At 46.6% G+C, this 14,203-nt stretch overlaps 1 protein-coding gene across 1 annotated transcript in view; it reads right to left on the bottom strand.

The window, feature by feature from the left end:
- Window positions 1–5,037, bottom strand: part of Stx11 (syntaxin 11) — a 26,708-nt gene extending 21,671 nt beyond the window's left edge. Inside the window, exon 1 of the mRNA XM_032896400.1 lies at window positions 4,912–5,037. The gene's annotated coding sequence lies outside the window, so the exon portion shown is untranslated. The remainder of the gene's footprint in view (window positions 1–4,911) is intronic.
- Window positions 5,038–14,203: the final 9,166 nt, after the last annotated feature.

Genomic DNA, 14,203 nt, shown 5'->3' with positions numbered 1-14,203 from the left:
AGCAGAGTCACTGCCTAAGACTGTGGAGATTAGACTCAGGAGAGGAGCTGTCCAGAGCCAAACCAAGGTGAACTAGGCATCAGAAGGCAGATCGCAAGCGAGGAATGTGCGATTTGGAGTTTTTATGTCCCTCACTTCATTTGCTAGTGGTTCTTCCAACTTTTACCCACAACCTGTTGATTAGTACCTGGGCCCTCGGCGGATCTTTCTACTGGGCAAACATGTTGAAGAAACAGGAAAAGCTGAGCACTGGGCACTTAAGAAACAGCTCTATGGGTCAAAAGCTCTGGGAATCTTTAGATGCCCTGAGTCTCCATAAAGATATTTAGTCCATTATCAACCATGGTGGGCAACATGGCAGCAGGCAGGCAGTCATGGTGTTGGAGCAATAGCTGAGACCTTTCCTTTGGTTTTCAACCAGGAGACAAACTAGAATTGTCTCCCTCTCTGTGTCTCTCTCTGTGTCCAATCCACACATTAAAACTGCGAGGGTAAAAGCAGCATTAGAGAGAGAGAGAGGGAGGGGGAGAGGGGAGAGGAGGGGGAGAGAGAGAGAGAGAGAGAGAGAGAGAGAGAGAGAGAGAGAGAGAGAGAGAAAGGGTCTGTGTGTCTGTCTGTCTATCTATCTATCTCTACCTTCTGTCTATCCATCGCTCTCCTCTCTCTCTGTCTCTCACACACACACACACACACACAACACACATTCACACTCTCTCTCACATACACAGACATACACATTCTCTGTCTCTGTCTCTGTCTCTGTCTCTCTCTCTCTCTCTCTCTCTCACACACACACACACACACACACACACACACACACACGATTATAAGATGGATAGGCAAGAGATTGAGGCAAGAACCTAGAAGTAGGAACTGAAGCAGAGACCATGAAGGAATATCCCTTACTGGCTGGTTCTCCATTTCTCTCTCAGCTCGCTTTTAAAATACATCCCAAGACCACCTCACCTAGCCAGGGGTGGCCCTGCCCACAGTGGACTGGGTCTTTCGGAAATGCCTCCTGGTCAACCTGACGGAGGAAATTCCTCAACTTAGGCTCTCTTCCCCCCACGATTCTAGTTTGTGTCACGTTCACAAGAAAGTAAGCAGCATAAAATCTTAGTTATTATTTGGTCGAACATCTCCTACCAAGAGCCGATCATACACCAAGTAGTGGGTGAGCATTTCACTATCCTTTAGCCTACACCAACTCTTCCACTGGGTGGGATGTTCCTAAGCCAATCACAAACCGGAAATACAGACGTCATCTTTTTTCTTCTTCCCCTTCCTCAGACCCCACTTGGGTTCTGCGTGTTACAGATGTCAATTCTATCAGCTCCTCCCTTCGTTTCCATGCCCCTCCCCCGCCAATTCAAGCTTCATTCAGGTTCCCATCTCAGTAGTACAGTAATCTCTTCTAAGGGTGTGAGCCCTTGAGCTTATTCATGTGTATGTGAGCTCGTCTTCATGTGTGTGCAGGTACACATGTGCCGGTGTGCCTGTGGAGTTGACACTGGTGCTTAAGCTCTCTCACAGAATCTCGGATTCATTGATCCACCTAGACCAGAAGGTCAGCGAGTCCCAGGATCCTTCTGGGACTCCACATACCCAGTGCTTAGATTACAGGTGACAGCTTTGTGCTCGTGTGTCAAGCACTTTACAACCTGAGCGGCCCCCTTCATTTCTGCTTTGTTTTAAACACGTCTCTCCTGCTGTTTGTTTTCTCTGGGGCCTCCACAGAATAAAGCCCTGGAGCTCCATGGGTCTATGTGGTCCTCTTCTCTTCTCTTTCCCCCTTCATCTTTCTGCCCCCCAGTTCTACCTTAAACCCCAGCCCCCAGGAAACAGGCTGGAGTTTCTTGACCACAGAAACTGTTTCTGTCCTTGGCACTGCTGTTCCTTCTGTTGGGTCACCTTCCAATCCAAGCTCCTGGACAACCCTCACCTACAGTTAGGCTCACTGTTTAATAAATGCTTTCTTTCCATTAACCACGAGTCAGATGGGTACCCAAGCCCAGGAATGCCATACTGAATAACACTCCATCTTTTTTCTTTCCTCTAGAAGACGTGGCTCTGAGGCTGCGGAGGGAGAGATGAGACAGAGGTGAAAGATGTGGTAATGGAGCCTTTTACTAGTTGGCCACCTCAGAGGACGGGGAAATCAACCCTCAGGGATCTGAGCCAAGAGACTGTGGTGAACGCCTGACACCTATTTCTTCCGTTTTCTGTGCATGCGTATTTAAGATAAAGTTTAAAGGGGTTGGGGATTTAGCTCAGTGGTAGAGCACTTGCCTAGTAAGCGCAAGGCCCTGGGTTCGGTCCCCAGCTCCGAAAAAAAGAAAAAAAAAGATAAAGTTTAAATTCATGAATTATTCACAGTAAGAGATGAACAAGAATTAATAGTGGAACAATTACAACGATATGGTTCTAATTAATGTGGTGTGGATGTATTCCCTCTCTCAGAGCATCATCTCACTGCCAAGTGTGGTGGCATACACCTTTAATACGAGTTCTCAGGAGGCAGAGAGATGGCTGTGGATTCTAGGTCAGCCAGGGCTACGCGGTGAGACCACGTCTCAGGTAAAATAAATAGATGCATACTACTATTGCTGGAACTTTCTATTTCACGTTTCAGAGCTCGGGTAATAAAAATCGAGGAAGTGAAGCCAGTCCTCAGATAAGGAGCAACCGATGAGCAGAAAGCCACCAATGGCTCGGAAGTCACTCCCTGTTGTTTAAAAGACACATGGAAGTGCCATAAGTGCCCAGGGATGATAACAGACTGGGTTTGCTTTCACACAGCTACCGAGCAATACGAAACATGGTTAATTCAAACACTTTAAACGCCACTCCTCACTAGTATGTTTTTTTAAACCATACACATATGCACATACTAATATGCTTTTTAAATCATGTATGTATTGAATGAAAGCCTGGCTGCCAACCAAGACAAGCAGATGATGGGAACCCAAACTTTCCTTTGCTGTCCCAAGAGTGATCCAAGACATTCTGATCCTCCACACTGGGGCACCTCCTTTGGGTGTAAATTTCTCACAGCACCTGCTAGCATTTCTTCTAGGCTCTGTCCCACAGTTACCTAGCAACAGCCAGGTATACCTGACTCAGTACAAAAGGGGCTGCTTGCCCCCTCCTCACTCTTTTGCCCTTTGTCCCTTTTCTTCCCATTCTCCTCTACCCCCCTCTACACCTGATCAAAGCCTGCCTCTACTTTCTATTCCTCCTCCTTCTCTTCCTCCTCCTCCTCCTCCTTCTTCTCTCTCTCTCTCTCTCTCTCTCTGTCTCTGTCTCTGTCTCTCTGTCTCTGTCTCTCTCCTCTCTCTCTCTCTCTCTCTCTCTCTCTCTCTCTCTCTCTCTCTCTTTCTCTGTCTCTTCTACCCCCTTCCCTCCCATGCCCTAAATAAACCCTATTCTATACTATACTGTGTATGGATGGTCCCTCAGGGGAAAGGGATGCCTCAGCATGGATCCACAGAGGCACCCCCTTCCCCCACACCTCTACTAAACATATCCCTGGCTTTTTTTTTTTTTTTTTTCTTTTTTTTTCTTTTTTTCTTTTTTTTTATAAAACACAATAGCACCCATCTCACAATGTTGAATTTCCAGGAAAATCAGCTCAGCTGTGGCTCTGGCAGTCAGGATAGCACTGTACCTAGGATTGTATGCATGGAACTTGAGGAAAAGAACAGACCAGAACCTTGTAACTGCTGTCTAGGGCTGACCTCAGCTCAGCCAAGATACACAGTTATTCTCGCCTCTGCTTAGCTTCTAGATAGGGAAGTCTGTTTCTAAGAGCGTGTTAATGTCTGGCTTCAGCAACCATCTACTTTCTTCAAAAGCTTCTCTATATATTTTTTAAAGTACTAACTTGGTTAAAAAAAATAAACTTTCTGAAATATTTTAAATTTCGGAGTAACTTACAATCACTCCACTAAATGCCCAGTTTCTACCAACCAGTGAAAACAAATGGTTATTGGATAATGGAATTAATTTTCTCTTCAGCTTCTGTGGGAAAGCACATGATTTTAAGGGTTATCTCAGATCAGCCTAGTGACCCTAGCTGGCATGTTGTCCCATCAGACGCTCTAGGAAACTGAAAACTTGAATAGCCACTTCCTAGGCCGCCTGCCCCAGTTTGACAGCACCAGACTCATCTCCGTTCTTATTCTAAGTACAGGGATCCAACCTCGCTTTTCAAAAGCGTGTTAACAAAGCCTTGCAATTATAGTCGCCTTCTGACTCATTTGTGGATACCCGTGTAGAAACAACAGCTCCTCCCTCTGCTGAGAAATGCTCTACTAAGTGTGAGAGAGCCACAGGAAGTAAAACGCAGGTCTCAGCTGGTCTCGGTCAAAGAAGCCAAAAGAATTCCGTAGCGTGGTTCTTTAAGCAAAGCCACCAGATCGCTCCCCCCTAAAACAAACTCCCCCAAATCTTCTGTGGGGGGTGTTTCAACGCCTTATCAATGTTCCCGTATTTCCTGGCTCCTGAGTCATACTGTCAAGTTCAAGTGGAGAAGTGCCCATTCTGATGTGCTTGAGAAAGTGGCAACCAAACGGAAAAGAAGCACCTCCGTTCAATAAAACAATAAAACTTAAAAATAAAAGTCGCTCCAGGTAGCTTCCGTCAGTCTACATCAGTCATTTCTGAAGCACTTCTGATAAAGCCTTAGATTTTTCAAAGACTTAAAAAGCTTTTGGCTCTAGGAGTGAAACCCAAAGCCGGGTCCTGAAGGTACCTAGAGGCGCAGAGGGAACCACACCCCAATCCCACCTGCTGCTGGGCAGCATCCCTGCCCTGGGCCAGCGAGGTCCGCCACTCCAGCCAACCCCGCACCCGGGTCCCCGATGCCCAAAGAGTTAGAGAACCAAAGCACACTCCCGTGATGAAACGAACCGTGATCCGGCGGGGCGCTGATCCAGCGTCCGGACGCCGGGAGGACACCCAGTGCTCGCGTCCCGGAGGCTCTGTCCCTTCTGCTTCTTGATGGCCAGGGCTGCGCTTCTCAGCCGGGTCCGAGCTCTGCGCCACCCCGGCCGCATCTGGCGCTGCTGGCTCCGCCCCCACCGCGCTGAGCCTGCACAGCTGGGGGACCAGGCCCCGCCCCGGGGACGCCCTGGGCTGGGCGCGCAGTTTCTCGTCCTCACGGACGAGAGTCGCCACGGTGCGGGTGGCTGAGAACCTAGACACGAGCCTCCTTCCACTGCTGTGCGCCCCGAGATGCTGCGGGCGACGGTGTGGACCACCCGGGAAACTTCCTCTGTCTTCTTCCGTGCTCTGGGATGGACAGATGGGCGGAACGGGATTCGTCGGACTTTCCAAGGGAAAACCCCTCCGCATGAATGACATTTGCAGTCCGGAGCATTTCCGAGGCTAGGACGCTAGAAACGGTTTCTGAGCGTGGGTGTGGCTGCGCCTGCAGAGACCCGCGCGATGGTTGAACCGGAGGTTGTGGATCTTGAAGACACTGAGCCCCGCCTTCCACTAGTCCCTTCCCGCCTGCTGTCAGTGGGGCATCCACGGGTACTGCCACGACCTCGTCCTCGTAGCCTGACACCCTACTAGAGACTCAGAAACAGAAAGGGGGCTTTCGGGTGAGGGGATGGGAAGCCGCTGGACAAACATGGCGAAGGCTAGCCATCTGAAACAGAAAAATGATGTGTGCATTGATGCTAGGAAGTCACCCAAAGAGCTCCGGGTGCCTAAAGCCGGGAGAATTTGAGGAACGAGGTGGCACTGGATGGTAACACAAAGTTATCCATCTAACATGAACAGATGGCCGATGAAATAGGTCCACAAGTCTCCGGAGCAGAGCAACTTCAAGCAACCGAGGCAGAAACCCACTTTCTCGGAAAAGAAACTTGTCTCTCTGCACTCAATGTAGAGAGCCTGCTCCTCTACATAGGGCTGTACAGAAAGGAGGAGGAAAGTAGTTTTTACCACACAGATAAATGATGATAAATGATGTTGTGACAGTGAGCGGAGCTTGCCCCGGCTCAACAACCACAAATCCACTTGCACACCCCCACCCCAAGAAAATGCCTGACCAATCTTACTCACAGCTGTTGAAAGATCCTACAAGAAAAGAATCTTAACCGACCACGGAAGATCCTGAGAAGGCTGGGAGGTGAGTTTCGGAATTAAACAAAACCAAAGCGGTGGGAGACGGCTCAGAACTTGATGTTCTTGCGGAGGACCTGAGTGTGATACACAGCACCAACATGGTAGCTCACTAACTCCAGTTCCAGGCGATCCAATGCCTCTCCTGTGGGTGCCAGACGCACACATGATATGTACACGGTAGATGAAGGCAAAACATTCCCACACATAAAATAAAAAGAAAGGAATCCCTGAAAATGGAAACAAAACACTCCAGGAATGTGTCTGGAACCTTAGCTAAAAATGGAGAGAGGAGGCTGGTTTCTCAGTCAGAATGACTCCGTCCTGTTAATGTCGGATCTTGATAGAAGGGGAACCTAGAATAGAAAGTAAGGGGTGGCATCAATTCTGGGACGTGTGTGTGTGTGTGTGTGTGTGTGTGTGTGTGTGTGTGTGTATGTGTGTGGTGTGTGTATGTGTGTGTTTGTGCATGTATGTGTCTGTGTGTGTCTGTGTGTGTGCATGTGTGTGTGTGCATATGGGTGTGTGTGTACATATGTGTGTGTGTATAAATCTAAAAGTGTTCCAAAATGGTTTTTAAACTTGTGCTGGCATGTAAACACAGGCTTTAAGCATGGTAGACCAGTGTTTGACCACCTACTGCCAAACCCCTAGCACAGATCATTTGAAAAAGAGCCAAAACACAGATAATGGGTGCCATTGGCTCTGAGGGAAGAAGCAGCATCCATGATACTTTGATGGGGACCTTTGGGACCTGGAAGGTACAGATGTCAAAGACCCTGAAGCTAGAACACACTTGCCTTCCTGGAGGACAATCAGTGCAGGACGGATGCAGAGGGTAGGGTGGCAGGGGTCGGCTAAGGATGGAGAAGAGGGCATGGAGACCTTCACTGTCTCCATTTGGCTTCCACTGAGAAGCGATACAAAGAAGAACCTCTAGGAGAACTGAGACGACCTGACATGGCTTTTCCACCCTCCATGGTCCTGTTGAGGTTAGAGTAGAGACAAAGAGAACCACTTGGATATATTAGGGAACTGTGGCAGATTTTTATGTCAAAATTGGACTGGGTCACAGAGTGGCCAGATACTATTCTAGGTGCAACCACAAAAGTGGCTTTCGGGTGGGGTTACGTTTGAGTTGGTAGCTTTAGTAAAGCACATTGCCCTCCCCATGCAAGTTGGCCTTAAACCAACTCCTGAAGGCCTGACTTAAACAAAAAGGTTAAGGGTCAATTCCTTTGTCTGTCTGTCTGTCCCTGAAAGGAGACCTTGGACTTCTCTTGTAAGTGAAGACTCTTGGCTCTTCTGTTCCTCTGGCCTCCAGGATCAGCTTGGAGCTGCACGATGACTTCTGGGTTACCAGTCTGTTGGCCAAAGCTCTTGGGACTTCCCAGCCTCCGTCCATGCATGAGCCAATTCCTTACAACGCTCAGACACGCATATAAGGCAGTCCTCTGTTTCTTCTACTCGTTCTGCTTCTCTGGGAAATCCTGGGAAACAAGGAGCCATAGTGTGGGGCTGGAGAGATGGTTCAGTGGTTAAGACCACTGACTGCTCTTCCAGAGGTCCTGAGTTCAAATCCCAATACCACATGGTGTCTCATAGCCATCTGTAATAAGACCTGGTGCCCTCTTCTGGTATATATATATATATATAGTGTGTGTGTGTGTGTGTGTGTGTGTGTGTGTGTGTGTGTGTGTGTGTGTGTGTGTGTGTGTTTTTTGATGGCTTTGTTAATAGAACATCTGCCCTGAGAGCATGAGGACCTGTGTTTGGATCCAGAGGACACATAAAGGAAGCTTGGCACCATGGCTTGCTTCTGTGAACTCAGCACAGGAGTCAGCCTGCAGGTGGGAGGTGGAGACAGTTAGATTCACGGAGCTCACCAGCAAGCCAGCTTAGCCAACGGATGAGCCTTGTGTCAGAAAGACACACACACACACACACACACACACACACACACACACACACACACACAATGTAGAAGTGTAATAGAGGAAGATACTGTCTATGTGCATGCATGCACATATATGTGCATGTGCACTCACATTCACAAACCCATACAAAAAACATACAAAATTCACCCTCCAGCAGGCAATCACCCATCCCAACTTTCAGAGAAAGAGTCTCATGCATTGCAAGCTAACCTTAAAAACGTACCGCAAGAGTGACCCTGAACTTCTGACCTTTCTGGAGTAATTTCCTGCAGTGCTGGGATTTATAGGCACACACCATCACGCCAGGTTCTAGGCGGAGAGTCGAGCCTAGAGCTTCGTGTGTGCACAGGGCACTAGACCTTAGTAAGTTCCCTTTAAAGTAGACTTTAGCACAACAGACTCCATGATAGAAGTACCGTGAAGGCTGTAAAACTCTACACATAGACAGCGCCACGTACCAGAACTAAAACAAAGGTGCAGTCCATCAGAGTCCACGGTTCTGGGGAGTCCCTAAATGTACTAACTTTGCTTTTGTTTGGCCTTTGTAGTTCTGCTTCTGGCTGCTTTGATAACTGAAATATACCCACCTAGAACGTTGGAGACCTAAAAGCTCATCCTGAGAAAGGCTCAGATCCCAAACATCCTGTGTAGTCACCAGCCGGCTAACAAAGACGTTCTATTGGCACAGTTAAACCCATGTCTGAGAGGCCTTTGCTGGCGAACGCCCAACAACAGTGCGTGTCAGGCAAGCTCTGTACAAACTGAGCTACACCCGCAGCCTAAGAATTCTATTCTTGACACTTCCAGTTCCTCAAGATGTCAAGGATGGGTCTGAGACACTGAGGGTGTGTCTAACAGGCTCACAGGCCCATGGATGCTCGAGGGCAGAGGGTCCAACCATCTAACCTGCACAGGGCACCTCCAACAGCCTTTGGCTAAGGAGTAATTCTGCATTTCCACACCAGTCATCATGAACTTCCGTTTCTCTTCCATACTGGTTTTAGGACTCCTCGAAGACATTTTTTTTTTTTAAACTGCGATAAAATAGAACATTTATAGGCAACCGCTTTCAGTGGTACAGTTGAGTGGCAGGCATCAAGTGCACTGCATAGATGTGTAATCGTCAACGATTGTGCCTCTCCAGGACATTTTCAGCTTCTTGACTGAAACTCTCTACCCACTAAACACTAGCTCCTTCTTCTCTTTCCAAGCCTTTAGCAACCACCATCATAGCTTAACTGCTATCAGTGTGTCCTTTTGTGACTGACTTAGCGGAATGCCTTCAATGTTCACCTGTCCTGTAGCATACATCCAGATCTCATTCCTTTGAAGTCTGAATAGCAGCACATTGTATACTTACACCTGATTTTCTTTACAGTTTCATACTTTGGGTTGCTTTTACCCGTTAGCTAGTGTAAAGACTGTTGCAAAGGCCAGGGAGGGGTGATCAGTGGAAGAACACTTAACTGGAGTTGGAGGCCCTGGGTCCAAGCGCCTGGAAAAGGGAAGATGGTGAGGAGAAGGAAGAGGAAGAGGAGGAGGAGGAGGAGGAGGAGGAGGAGGAGGAGGAGGAGGATGTTAAGAACACAGATGCACACATATGTCTTTCATTTCCTGATTTAATATCTTTTTTGAAGCTATATTCAGAGGTAGACTCACTGGGTTTTAAGTAGCCTATCTTTGATCTCTCCCTATTTGAAACACTGCAGGGTAAATGATGCTATAAGAAGGGGGTGGGGGGAAGACCCGAATAACTGAAATAAGGCTATTGGAAGCAGCCTGTGTTCAGGGAATCCCTTACATACCTTGTTCTAAATCTGCCGTCTTACCATAGCAGCAGGTAACTGTTGTTGTAAAAATATAAAAAATAAAAAAGCATGGTTGTTTTTATCTTGATAGGTTCAGCACTGTGGTGTCCCAAGATATCTACTAGATATCTTAATTCTCAGTCAGCAAAGCGTCTCACGCTCTCTGCTCCATCCCATATCACACTGCCAAAGGCCTCTCTCTGAGCCTGGCAGCAATCTCTCTACCTATCTAGTTCCCAAGGCAGGTTTCCATGCCAGAAACACACATCCCAACTCCATGGTGGCCCAGACCAGATGCCCCACACTCCATTACACTTAAATCTACACACGAAAGAGCATACAATACAATAACCTTTGGCCCAACTGATAATTGCCCACCTAAACATCCAAAGCACAGTACCAGCCATCCCTTAAGAACATTAATAACAACCTGTAAAACACTGAGCAGAATCTTAACATCACCTGCCATATTGTCACCTGCCACGGCTTCTCTCCCTCCTGTCTCTTCCTCCTTTCCATTCCAGTCTCCTCCTCTTCCTTCAAACTTCTCTCCCGCCCATTCTTCCTTCTCCTCCAATGACAGGCCTCCTTCTATCTTGTACCTGCCTCACCTGTGACATCATCCCACAGGTAGCCACTGTAGTTGACAACATTCAAAACCTCAGTCGTCACCAGCATGAGTGCCCACTGCCCTGAGAAGCACACATGGGCTTCCTTTTATTGCACAAAGTTCTTTGACTCTCAGGTGGGATAGATCTCTACATCCTAGTAGCCATTTGGGTCCTTGTCTCATGATACTATATGGACCCATTTTCCAGAATCGTACATGAAAGATCTTCCTTTCGGAAGAGGAAATTGTGCTGCATGAGAAATGTGGTTCTTTGCCCAGCTGCTCTGCAAGTCGCTCATTTTCAGCTCCAAGTGTTGGGTGTGGACACTCGGCAGCCATGTTGTCCCATGACTCTTCCATGACTGCTTTTACAAATGTAAGGCGCGGTCATTGAGATCTCTTTGTCTCCATCCCTTGACTTGCCTGGTAAGATTTGAACAGACGGGGCTCGTGTCCTGATACTTACTGGCTTCACCAGAAGCTTAGCACAGTGCCCAGCGCCTTGGAGACTCAAAGTCTAATGTCGAAAGGTGTGTACTGAGCTACCGAAGTGGAGCTGACCTTGAGCTCTACGGCAGCCTTGTTGAGGGAGGCACTCAGAAGGATTCTCAGGAACCTCCGGCTAGCTCTCCCAAGAAAAGATTATTTCATTCTTGTTTTTGAGATTGTGTCGATTAAGCTGGCCTCAGACTCATGATCCTCCTATCTTACCCTCCCAATTGCTACATTTACAAGCATGCATTGCCATACCTGGGGTGGTTATTTTTAACTGTCTTTAACAGAACATAGATTGTTTTTAATGTTTATCCCCTTTAGCTTAGAAAATACAGAAAATTTAGTCCCTACCAAGAGCTCTTATACAAACACTTGCCAGCAGAGATTACGAGGGAGAAGACCCCTAGGTTTTTATGTTATCAGCATAGGTATCAAGTGCTTCCCCTCCCCAACACTCTGAAATGGGAGGCTACTCTGAATGATTGCTCTACCAGGGTCCCTAACACCTTAGTTCTCTGGGACTTGAGGAGTGGAACACTAGCAAAAGAGTAAAGACTAGGATTGAGCCCAGAGGATTTATGCCAACCAAATAAGAATAAATAGAATAAAATAAATCTGCCTGTACCCTCAAGGGACAGCCACTATTTCTCTCTGGTTGTCTGCACTGCATCTCGAATTTTTTCATGCTCCTCACCCCCTATTAGTCTTGCTAGGGGATTGTCACCCTTATTTTCTCTTTCCAAGTGTTTGATCACGTCTCTACAGTTTACATAGGCTCCATTTCATTAACTTTTACCCCACCTTTATTAATCTTTAATTCCTCCTATTTGTTTATTTGATATGTGCACACATGTGTCTGCATGTGGCTAAGGCATGTCAATAGGTTCCAGGACTGAACTGTAGATGTCAGACTTGATAACAAGCATAGTTGCCATCTGAGACACCCATGGGCCCTCATCTCTATTATTTATTGATACCCATTGGTTTGGTTTGGCTTGTTTATGATTTTCTAAAACATAATTGGTTATTTATTTGAGATCTCTCTCTCTCTCTCTCTCTCTCTCTCTCTCTCTCACACACACACACACACACACACACACACACACACACAACCATTTTGAGACAAGGTCTCACTGTGTAACCCTAATTGGCCTGGAACTTCTTATGTAGACCAGGCTGGCCTTGAACTCACAGAAATCTGCCTGTCTCTGCTCCTTATATGCTGTAACTAAAGCCATTACACCTCTTAAGGCCTAAATAAAATATTAAGGCCTATGTGAAATGTTAAGGACTAGGTACCCGTTACCTGGCTAGCCTGCCATTCTGTTTTGTTACTAATAGTATAAGGAAACTTGCTCATATGTTGTTTCTGCTGCTACTAGGAAACTCGGGCTCAAGTTCATTACATATTCTGTTATGTTCTGTGCCCTTGGAAACCAATCATGATAGAGATCAGTGGAACTGCTTTGTATAGTTACCCACAATAAGCTTGGACCAGAACCAACCATCCAGCAGCACTTCCTGCACCAGAGTATAAGCTTTATGGCGTTTGCTTTCATAAGCTGCCCCTGGGATGGGCCCCAACATAAGAGAGACACCTACATCAATATAAGAAACTATTTGGAGGGGTTGGGGATTTAGCTCAGTGGTAGAGCACTTGCCTAGCAAGTTCAAGGCCCTGGGTTCAGTCCCCAGCTCCGGAAAAAAAAGAAAAAAAAAAGTAAAGAAACTATTTGGAATAAGACTTCCATTCTGAGTAGGGGTTGAGTAAAGTTTAAGTTCCCAAGACCTCCCTGGGAACTGACATCCTACCTGGCAGAAAGAGACATGTATGTGAGTAACTGACATCCTGGCTGACAAGTGTCTTAGTTAGGTTTTATTGTTGTTGTTGTTGTTGTTGTTGCTGTTGCTGCTGCAACTCCTATAAGGAGAACATTTATGGGGCTGGTTTACAGGTTCAGAGGTTCAGTTCATTATCATCAAGGTGGGAGCATGGCAGCACCCAGGCAGGCATGGTGCAGCAGGAGCTGAGAGTTCTACACCTTCATCTGAAGGCTGCTAGGAGAATGCTGATTCCAGGCAGCTAAGAGGAGGGTCTTTAAGCCCACACCCACAATGGCACACTTCCTCCAACAAGGCGATGCCTACTCCAACTAGGCCACACCTCCTAATACTGCCCCTCTCTGGGCCAAGCACGTTCAAACCACCACAGCAAGTTAAGACATAAATGTTAGGCAAGGCAAGTACCCTGCCACAGTTGACTACCCCAACCAATGGGAGCAGGGTAAGTATAGAACAAAAAGACGCATTCCCAAGGAAATCCCCTATCTTTAAATCCTGATTGGTGGAATAACCTGGCACAGATGTTTGTGGATTTTAGGCTTAAAAGCCTTGTAGAATCTTAATTAGATATCACAGTCAACTCCAGAGTCTGACCTCTGGCCCTGATCGATCAGTCTTGGGGAGTGGCGTTTAATAAACCATGCCTATTTGACTGAGATCCGTGTCTGGGTGGTATGTGTGGTGGTAATTCCTAGACTCCAACCACACCTGGCCAGATCTGTTTTATGGACAATAAAGTGCTTAGTTTTAGAGTAGGTTCGGTGTTAGACAGAACATTTAGAAGCTACATTTAATAATTGGATTGTTAAATCCAATTGATCTGTGCTGTGACTTAGCTCTGAAACGTCTTCATTAGATTTTTTAGTTTGGAACCACCTGGCTAAACATGGGCTGAGGTATTGACTTCACTCTGTATTATGGTATCGGGACCAATCTGGTCTTTCGTGCTTTAAAGTATTTTATGAAACCAGGAACTCAAAAATGTGATACATGTTTGTATAATTATTTTAGCTTCTGGATGGATTTTTCCCTTGACTAATATTTAGTGACCTTTTTATATTTTCCAATTAGTCTTGGGTCAAAGTCTACTCCATTAGATATCAGAACAGCTACTTAGCTTGGTTTTGGCTTCCATTGGCTTGATAAATTGACGTCCATCCTTTGACTTTTGGTTTCCAGGAACCTTTGCCAATAAAGGCATGCTTCTTGAAAACAGTATTTGTTTGCTTGGTTTTTGTTTTCTGTTTTTTTCTTGTATGTTTGTGTAACCTAGCAAGTTAGCGAGTCTCCTTTAAGTGTATTGATTTTCTGAGTTACTGAGGAGAGATCTAATGCTATTCCTGTGTGTATGTCTTTGTAGACAAGTTAATATTTTC

This window comes from Rattus rattus, chromosome 2, assembly GCF_011064425.1.
Source record: "Rattus rattus isolate New Zealand chromosome 2, Rrattus_CSIRO_v1, whole genome shotgun sequence".
NCBI lineage: Eukaryota > Metazoa > Chordata > Mammalia > Rodentia > Muridae > Rattus > Rattus rattus.
This window is presented reverse-complemented; position numbering and strand designations above follow the sequence as displayed.